Raw genomic sequence first — 8993 nt, 5'->3', positions numbered from 1 at the left:
AAAAAATGCCGAAGTGATGCTCGGTTGCAGGGAGAACTGCGGGAGACCTTTTCCTAAGTAAATCACCTGGTCCTGTGAACTGCACAGAGGAATTTTAAACCATCTCTCTGAATCTATAGCATTAGCTCCAGCGTAGGTATAGAGAGGATTGAATTTTCATTTTGAAACAGAAAAAAACAGAAAAGGCTTGGCAGAGAGAGCAACAACAACGATGAGGATCAAGAGAAGGCTTATGTTAAGGAAGACGTTGCTATTTAAAGCTGGCAGTGAAGGCAATCTCTGGCAGAGGATTTATTTGAAGCAGGTCAAGCTAAGATTGGGGTGAGCAACCTGGTTGCTTTCAGGCACACTGGGCATTTTTTCCTTTGCCAGCTAACAGGCATCTTCAACACACAGAGCGCTCTGCAGTGAGTTGTCCTCGGGACTGCCAGCCAACGTGCTGTTAGTTGCTACATGCACCTTCTTCACTTTGTCACTTAAGCAACATTTTGTGCTGAACAATCCTGGAGCCAAGAATTCGCACAGTTAAAACCAAAGTTATCTGGCTGCAAAAGTTGGGTGGCCAGATGTGCCTGCGAGTGCACCAAGTCTTCTCCTACATGAACTGGAAGGTGCCCAAGGCAGGAGTTTAGTCACCACAGGCTTCTCCCACAGGAGCAGGGCAGCTCCGAGCAATGCAAGCCTCAAATCTTGGGAGATTTTTCTCCAGAGACTCTTGCTCTTCCAGTGATCTTATGAAGAAGGACACCTAACTTGGGCACCACAGGAAGACAGCATCAAATTCATCTTCCTGACTGTGTCTACTTTGACCATGGCCACATCTGTTAAAAATAAAAATAAAATAAAACCAGCTTATTCTGTATTCAGCCCCTTCCCAGGAGAGTCTTTGGGAACCTTCCCAGTACCAGGAAGAGACTGAGTGGCCAACCACCCCATGGGATGGCACACAGCAAGGAAGGCTTCCAGTGGAGCTTCCACATGGAACCAGCTGACCTGCCCAGAGCCCAAAGTCACATCTAAGGGGTTATCTGCTTATGTGATACTTCAAAGTACCCTGCAATTGAATGATGTGTGTTTTATACAGAACCTGGTTTTATTACTTTACCACTGCTTCCAGCAGGGTGTTTTCTGTACATATTTGAAAGTACAAAACAGCAATGCTCCCTGTGAGCAAACTCTGATAGTCAAAATAAGTTTATTTTGTTGATTGAAGGTAGGGTAATCATTGAGCAAGTATTTCAAAATTTTGCTGGGCCTGTTTATTTAATCAATAGGAAAAAAAACACACATCCTTCATTTCGTGTGCTAGGACACATGTTTAGTAAGTAACTTTCTGCTTGACGTGATCGTTTACTTAGAACACTAATGCTGTGTCTTAATGAAGAATCTAGTGTTGATACTGTTAGCATGCTAATTATGCAGTAATTAGATTTTAAAAGACAAAATCATAACAGAGCTATATGGGTCAGGTCAAGTTCCAGAGTATATACACAGCTTTGATTCTGCACTTGGGCTTTAGGTGCCAAGTGAAAAAATGCTAATAGTGATTAAGAAAATTTATTTCCTGCTTGGAGGAAGCAGCCAGTTGGTTTCAAGGATCATTTTAAAATCTCTGAAGTCTTTGCTGTAACTCACAAGAAGCTAAATAAGCCTCTCACGGGTGTCTCTGCGGGAAGATCGCCTTGGAGTGAGGTTTAGGAAGCTGAGAGCTGTCAGGGAGCCGGGGGAAGGGACTCCCTGCCCCTGCTCACCCCTCTGCAGTGCTTTAGCTGGAGGTTGGCACTTGCTGGTGTCCTTCCTGCTGCTCTAAAGACCTGTGCTGGCAGCATCTCCCTCATGGAGGCCTAAAACCCCCACAGGCCTCTCCAAAGGAGCCTGGCCTCGGCAGGGGGTAAAGAGCTATTTTTCTTGCCCAGATCTACTTTATAAAACTACAGTAGTATAAAATCCATTAAGCCCATGAAGTGCTTTATGGAGTATAAAGTTCATTAACTCAGACCAGGTGGAGTTGCTGAGCCATTCCGAGGGATTAAAACACCATTTGTCCCCAGAGCCAGGACAATAACACACACCCTCCTAGGACAGCTGCGACAAGCTGAACTTTTAACTTTGCAGGGGGCACATTTACTGCTGCAGTTCTCCAAAAACATGCAAAGGAAGCATAATGACAAATGAGCAGCTCACTAATTATTAGCACATAAACAGACTGTTGACCGGGTTTAACAAGGCCCAATGCACTTCAGAAAGCCACTTGGAGATATCTGTTGCCTAGAGTGATGCACAGCCTAAGCGCTGACTTTTTAGTGCTTGGTTTGGTACTTGTGCTCTCCAGAGGAGGAAGCATGTCCAGAGGAGAGCTGCTTTCTGCTCAGGAGAGCTGTAAAAAAATGAGGAAAATCACAAGGGACAAAACCCCGCAGCAATTTCCCAGGAGCGTTTCAGCAAATTTCCATCTCATTCAGCTGGGAGTCCCATGGCACCTTATTCTGCTTGGTCACGGGGGAAAAGGACTTTTGTCTCCTGCCATCAAATGCTCTTCGCAACAACAGTGGGCGCTGCTCACACTCCCATGTCTGGTAGGGGGTCCTGGCTCGTCAGGGCAGCAGTCAGGTCCGTTTCTTTCCCTTAGATCAGGGCTGGAAATCTCTTGCTCCTGTATAGTCCTTGAGTGTCTCCCAGAAAAAAAAAAAGTATATTCCTCATATTCCCTTAAAAAAAATTGCCTGCCACATTAAGGGCACCAATAACATGACAAGGTGAGTTCAAGGAAAGCTTGGTTTTGATTTGTGTTTGATGTGATTTACAATGCCACTAGGGAATGGTCGCTAGATTTGATAACCATGAAGGTAGCAATCCTCCAGTCTTTCCGTACTGAGAATTCCTTGAATTTCTCATCTATTTCTAATTCTCTTGGGAGAGCCCATGCATAATTTAATGTGGCCAGGTAATAAACAGCACATATGGTAAGAACAAGAGAGATAACTAAATGAATCTTCAAAGAAAAAGAGCCATCCCAGATCTCAGCCAAAATACTGAGTAATTTTCAAAGGTAAGCTTAAAGTTAGCATGCTTCGTGGGGCCATCATCCAGCCCTCAGTGCACACACCTCCCGGGCTCCTTCCTTGCTGTCCTTCCCACTGAACGCCAGGCATAACATCCACAAAGCTCTGGCACTTTCTTGGTCTAATTTTACATTCAGAAGTCAGATACGGACTAGCAGCTTTCGGCTGAACGCTTCCTCACAGAGTCAAACTGAGCAGCTGATTCACAGGAGTAGGAAGTGGTGTGGGTGGACACTTGAGATGTGGTTGTCATCAAGCGACACTGCTAATAATAATGAGTCCTCCCTTTTGATTTCATCCAGGAGCTTTTGGTTCCCCTGGGCCTCCCATCTGTGTCAACTCCAAAGTGGTAACGATGGTTTCTCCTCCAAAACAAACACACCAGGCAGTCCTGCCTGCCTCCACTAAGCCAAGATCAGGGATTGCATCTCGTGCTGTGCTTCTTTTTTGGCTTGGAGTTTATTCATGATCCCATACACTGCTCCCACCAAGGAAAGAAGACTAACATGACTGAGAGAAACAGCCTATAATATTACATTGCCAAACAAATATAATGCCGATATAATTCAGATATAAGAAACTGAATTTCAAGTCTCTGTGCTCTCCAGATGAGAACAGCCATTCAAAGCCAGGTTCAAGATGAATGCACTAACAAGCACTGGCCACTTATCTACCTCAGGGTGCTCTGTTTACTGGCTGTGGGGACGCAAGCTCAAGTCTGCTGTCTCCCAAGCCAAAGCCTTCTTCACAAGAATGGGTAAGCCCACTGTTTTCATTTTCCACAAATGTTACCCATCCCAGTTTATGGACAAGCAGGAGAGGAAATATCCTCTCCAGTGCTCCTGTTGTGGTCATGCCCTATGGTGAAGAAAGTCCTGCTGATGAAAGTCACACAGTCTAGACATGAGGCCAATGCTGGAAGCTCCTCTCAGCCAAGGTGATTATAGAGTACCAAAGCTTTAGACAGCATCCTGAGATGTTTATGGTCTCTTGGGGAATGGATCAGTTTGTCTGGGCTCTGTCTTCCAGCCTGACACCAAAACTAAGAAAAGGTCCAGATTAGATATCAAGGGCCAGACTACAAGAAGGACTTGTGTGCCAGAGTCAGTAAAGAGTTAAACCACTGGAGCCTGATAGCAGTAGGCAGAACAGAACAATGAGGCTATAAATCTGGGGATAAGACAAACTGTCATGAAGGCAACATTTGAGAGAAGGCAAGGAAGTGTTTAATGGATGGCCTGTCCCACGAGAGAAAAAAGGTTGCTGTAATGACAGTCAATGTCCAATTCAGTTGTTGTCCATGAGTCATTCAAGGTGACTGTGTCCTCCCACAAATATGACAGTCACTAGGGACCTTGTGGGACCTGAGGGAGCCTAGACATGTGAAGCATCTCACCTCTGATCTCAATCTCGTCTCTGATTCACTGACTTTTGTGCCAAAATATCAATATCACTACACCGCACTCCTCCTCCAAGCCCTGACAGCATCTGTGCCACACTGCAACCCTTGCATGTGGGCAAAGTGTCGTATTGAAGTGCTGGACTCAGAAGAAAGGGGTGTAGCGCACGCAAAGCTGTGGGCCAAAGTTTACTCTCAGTTTAACAGAATGGAAGAAAAAGTGTGGAAATGATTAAATGGCTACCTGAGGAATAGTCTGATGACTGTCCAACTCACAGCAGTGCCTCCTGCAAGCAAAAGCAAGAATTCCAAGTGCACGTGCTCTTTTCTCTCTCCCAAGACTATATTATGCCTGTGGTTTAATTTGGAGAAAAATGGTGTTATGACAAAAATAAAACAGATTTCAAAAGATGGCTTTATTCTATATAAAGCTATCTTTACATTGGTGTTAGACTATGTTGCCATTCCTTAATTTGGGTGTCAATTGCCAAAAACTAGAATATGAACTATAATTTAGATAGCAATATATTCACACAGTTCTTGTGGCTGTTAGCATCAACGGATGCCCAAAAATTCAGGACCAACTTCTACCAGCTTCAAACAGAAAATACTGATTCATTCCATGAATAAATCTCCACTGCAAGATAAAACCCTTCAAAAGATGTCTTGTGACTTATTTCCCAGAGTCACAGAACATGTATCAGCCACCGTAGTAATAGGGACTCTTCTGCCAAAGAAGTACAAAGTATCAACCAAATCCCTATGTATCCATGCATCAAAATATGTTGATATTCCAACAAAAAACATACATCCTGCATTGGTTTAACCACTCCTATTGTCTCCTAAATTATTTCTTTAAAAGTGGCATTACTTATATTTCCAGGTTATGTTTTTAGAATGTCAAAAACAAAATTCTTCTTAATAGAATCAATACTGCCTGCAGGATAAGAATGGAAGGGTGATTTTAAAGCACTCAATTTCATACCAAAAGCAGAGCCAAACACAGTATCAAAATGACAAAATATTTGGTGCATTCTTTTATTTTAATATTGTCTAAAGAGGAATTGCTGTATAATTTCCCAAATAAAGCAAAAATACTCAAAATGCTTCAAAAATGAAAGGTTTTTTGTCCATTTCTGCTCTTTAAGTTCTCCTTGTGCCTATATCTTCTCCTGAATTTTGAAGAAGTTGTAGGGGACTGAAGGACCTGGATCTACCCTATCAAGGGTATAGTCCCAAAGGCACTAAAGTTTGACGAACATGAGTTTTTTCGCAAAGTGCAACTTCTTAAGTATATAAGAACAGTTACACTGGGTCAGAGCAAAGGTCCTTCCAATCAACCATGCAGTCTCCAAAGTAATTAAAAGCAGATTTTGAGGGTAAGAATCTGGATAATCATAGCACATGGGACACCTTTCTAGCTTCCAGCAACCAGCAGGTTAGCTTTTCTGAACCAGAGATTACATCTAAACAATTGTGTTTAATGGCCATCCATGGACCTGTTCTGCGTGAATTTCTCTAAACTTCTTCTAAATACAATGTCAGTTGGTCTCCAGAAGACCCCATGGTGCTGGGCTCTTTGGTTTACATGCAGTTCTAAGAGAAAAATAATCATGTTTGTTTGTGTTTAACTTGTTTCCTGTGAGAATTTGATGAGACACCTACTCAAGAGTGTTAAGAGCAAGTGCTCACTTCTCAAGCACTTTCTTCATGTTGTTCACCATCGGATTGTGTAGTATCATATGCTCCTGCTGTCATCTGTTTTCCAAACTGAGGGACTCAGATCTCATCATAGAGAAGTAATTTCATGCTTCTAATGCAAATACCTCCAACTCCACTTATGCTTGACATAAGGTTCATTGCGGACACCTTTAAAACAGCATCAGTTCATGTGACAGAGCAGAGGACTCTCTGCTCTGCACCCTCTGCACATTTTGTCTGAAGATACATTTGCACATCCCATCCCCTGCCATCTGATTAAGAAAGGCTTGGCAGTCCTGGTAGTGAATGCAGGGTAGGAAGGGTTGTGCCCACAGCTGGGACTAATCAAGGTAAATGAGAGGGAATTTACATTTTATTATGCCCTTTATTAACCATGATTTTTTCTTTTTCATGTGAAGCATTTGAGGAGTGCTGCAGGATGCAGATCAGCCAGAGCTGGGCTGTTTAGCAAGATTATGGCTAATAACTGAGCCTTGGGACTGGGGCTCAGCAGGCCTGGGGTTCCAGTTACCACTCTGCCTGAGGCCTCGTAACAGTGATGGCTCCCCCTCAGCTTGATGCTTTGATCCAAGGGTATCACCTTCCCAGGCAGCATGAAAAAGGCTTGGACTGCTCCAGCCCTGAGGAAATGAGTTTTTAGAACAGTTTATATGTGAAATGGAGCACTCAGCTCTATACAGCTCTGTCCAGGGACTCCCTAAGTAGCCAGCATGGTGGTGGCAGGTGTTTTGAGTGGTCCTGGGATGCCTGAGAAATTCCCAGATGTCACAATATCCTACTGAGCTATGTTGACATAAAGAAATGAAGCATTTTAGAAAACTTTAGAACTTAAGGGTTATCGTATCATGTTCTTACAGGTGATTTATTTAAACATTCAGCACTTCGTCATTTATTAATGTGTACTAATACCATTTGTATTCATACATGCTAAATTTTAGGAGGGTGAATTTTTAAAAGGAAAGGAAGCTATTTTCTGTCTTCACTCTTCCCAAAATTGATTCCTGGAAATTTTTCCCTGACTTATTCCTATTCTAGCTCCCCCTCTTCTACTCACAAATTTCATTTCCACAGCTAAAACACTTTACAAAGGGGCTGGTTCTTAAAAGGCAAGGTTCATTAACCACTGGGGAAAGCTGCAAGGTGTCTGCTTTACCCAAGTCCCAGTGCCATTGCAGCCCATGCTGGACACATGGTTGGAGAAGGAGGGAGGTGAAAGAGGAGGTTCTGCGTACCAGGTCTGGCCGGGAAGCTGCTGTCCCTCTGCCATGGTGTGGGGTGGAGGAGGACACGGCATGATGGTGCTGACAGAGGAGGAGAGGGGCCATCTGGTTTGCATGTGCACATCTCTCCTTCCCACTGCCCAGGGAGTCTACACTGAGGTAAAATATCTGCAGTGGGAAAATATATATATATATATATATATATATATATATATATATATATATATGAGGATTTCAGGGCCATATGATGCTAACTTTCCAAGCAAGTTGTGCAGGCAAAAAGGTCACCTGCTGCTGAAGGATGCAGGGAAGCACCTGGAGAGTTTGCAAAATCTATCAGGGGAGGGTTGTACTTAGATATCGTTTTGCTTCCTCAGTTATCTTTTCTATTAACTCAGTGCTTAGGAGAACCAGCCATTGCTCTGGGGAACTCACCATGCACAAAGGGCCAGTTCATTTGATCTGAGATTTGCTCTTTAAATATGAAATAAGGTAGCCACAGGGAAGCAACCCAAATGTGCTGGGTAACTGGTTGCCCAGCGAGGTTGCAGGGGAGGAGACAGAAAGCTTTCTGACACCCGTGAGGAGCTCCTTCCAGCACAAGCAGCACATCAGGGCTTGTGCGAAAAAACTGCGAGTGAGGGTGGGAGGCAACCCTGCTGGGGCAGGCTCTGCTATTTTGACAGCACATGAGAGAGGTGCTGATGAGAGATGCCTGAGTAAGGAGCTCAAGAGCGCTGTAGGAGAGAAGGGAAAGCGGATGGCAGGGTGCATGGAGAGCGCTGCTGTGTTCAAAACAGTGTGCTAGGAAAACAGCCTTCATGGCAGGATCTGGGCAGATATCCATAGGGCAGTAGCCTTGTAATAATTGAGATGTGTGAAAATCTGGGTAATAATTTTAGGAGCGGGAATAGGGAGACAGAAATGTGGACAAGTTGTGCAGAAAGAATCTGCAAGTCTTAGGCACCACTTGGATGTGAGGATCTGCCCAGATTGTAAGTGCAAGGATGAAGATGTCTGCCCAATGACTGAGGCAGATGTAGCTTAGGGAGGAAGATGGAGAGCTCTGTTTTAGGCATCCTGAATTCATGTTGATAGTTAGGAGGAGAAATGCTAATATAGAGCAAGCACATTTGAAGCAGAGGCAGATCCATATTTCATCAGACAAGAAAAATGTTCACCATGGCCACACTCCTACAGGTTCTACTGCAACAGGAGATGTCATTCCCTGAGCTTGCTGTATATCTTCATCAACTCTTTAGGGAAAACACCACCGTCAAAGCAAGAATCACCTCTGGCAAACCACAGCCACACCGTGCCACCCTGTGTACCCAATAAACATACTTGGGGAGGCCTTCAGGTACAGAACACAACCAGAAACTAATGAAACTAACTTTAATAGCACATTCTGATTTACCAGTAACCTTATTATTGGGACTTATTTGGCTGACTTGGTCCTAAGCATGTATGATTTGTTCTGCAGTAGCACCTGCAAGGGAATAACTACTGCTTTCCTCCCAGGACAACCTCCTGCTCCCTTCACTCTACATGCACGCTCCACACAAAAGTGCTTTTCTCTTCTACAGTCCC

This window comes from Tinamus guttatus, unplaced genomic scaffold, assembly GCF_059628265.1.
Source record: "Tinamus guttatus ecotype Peru unplaced genomic scaffold, ASM5962826v1 Tinamus_guttatus_pri_ptg000510l, whole genome shotgun sequence".
Taxonomy (NCBI): Eukaryota; Metazoa; Chordata; class Aves; order Tinamiformes; family Tinamidae; genus Tinamus; species Tinamus guttatus.
Note: the sequence above shows the minus strand (reverse complement) of the source record.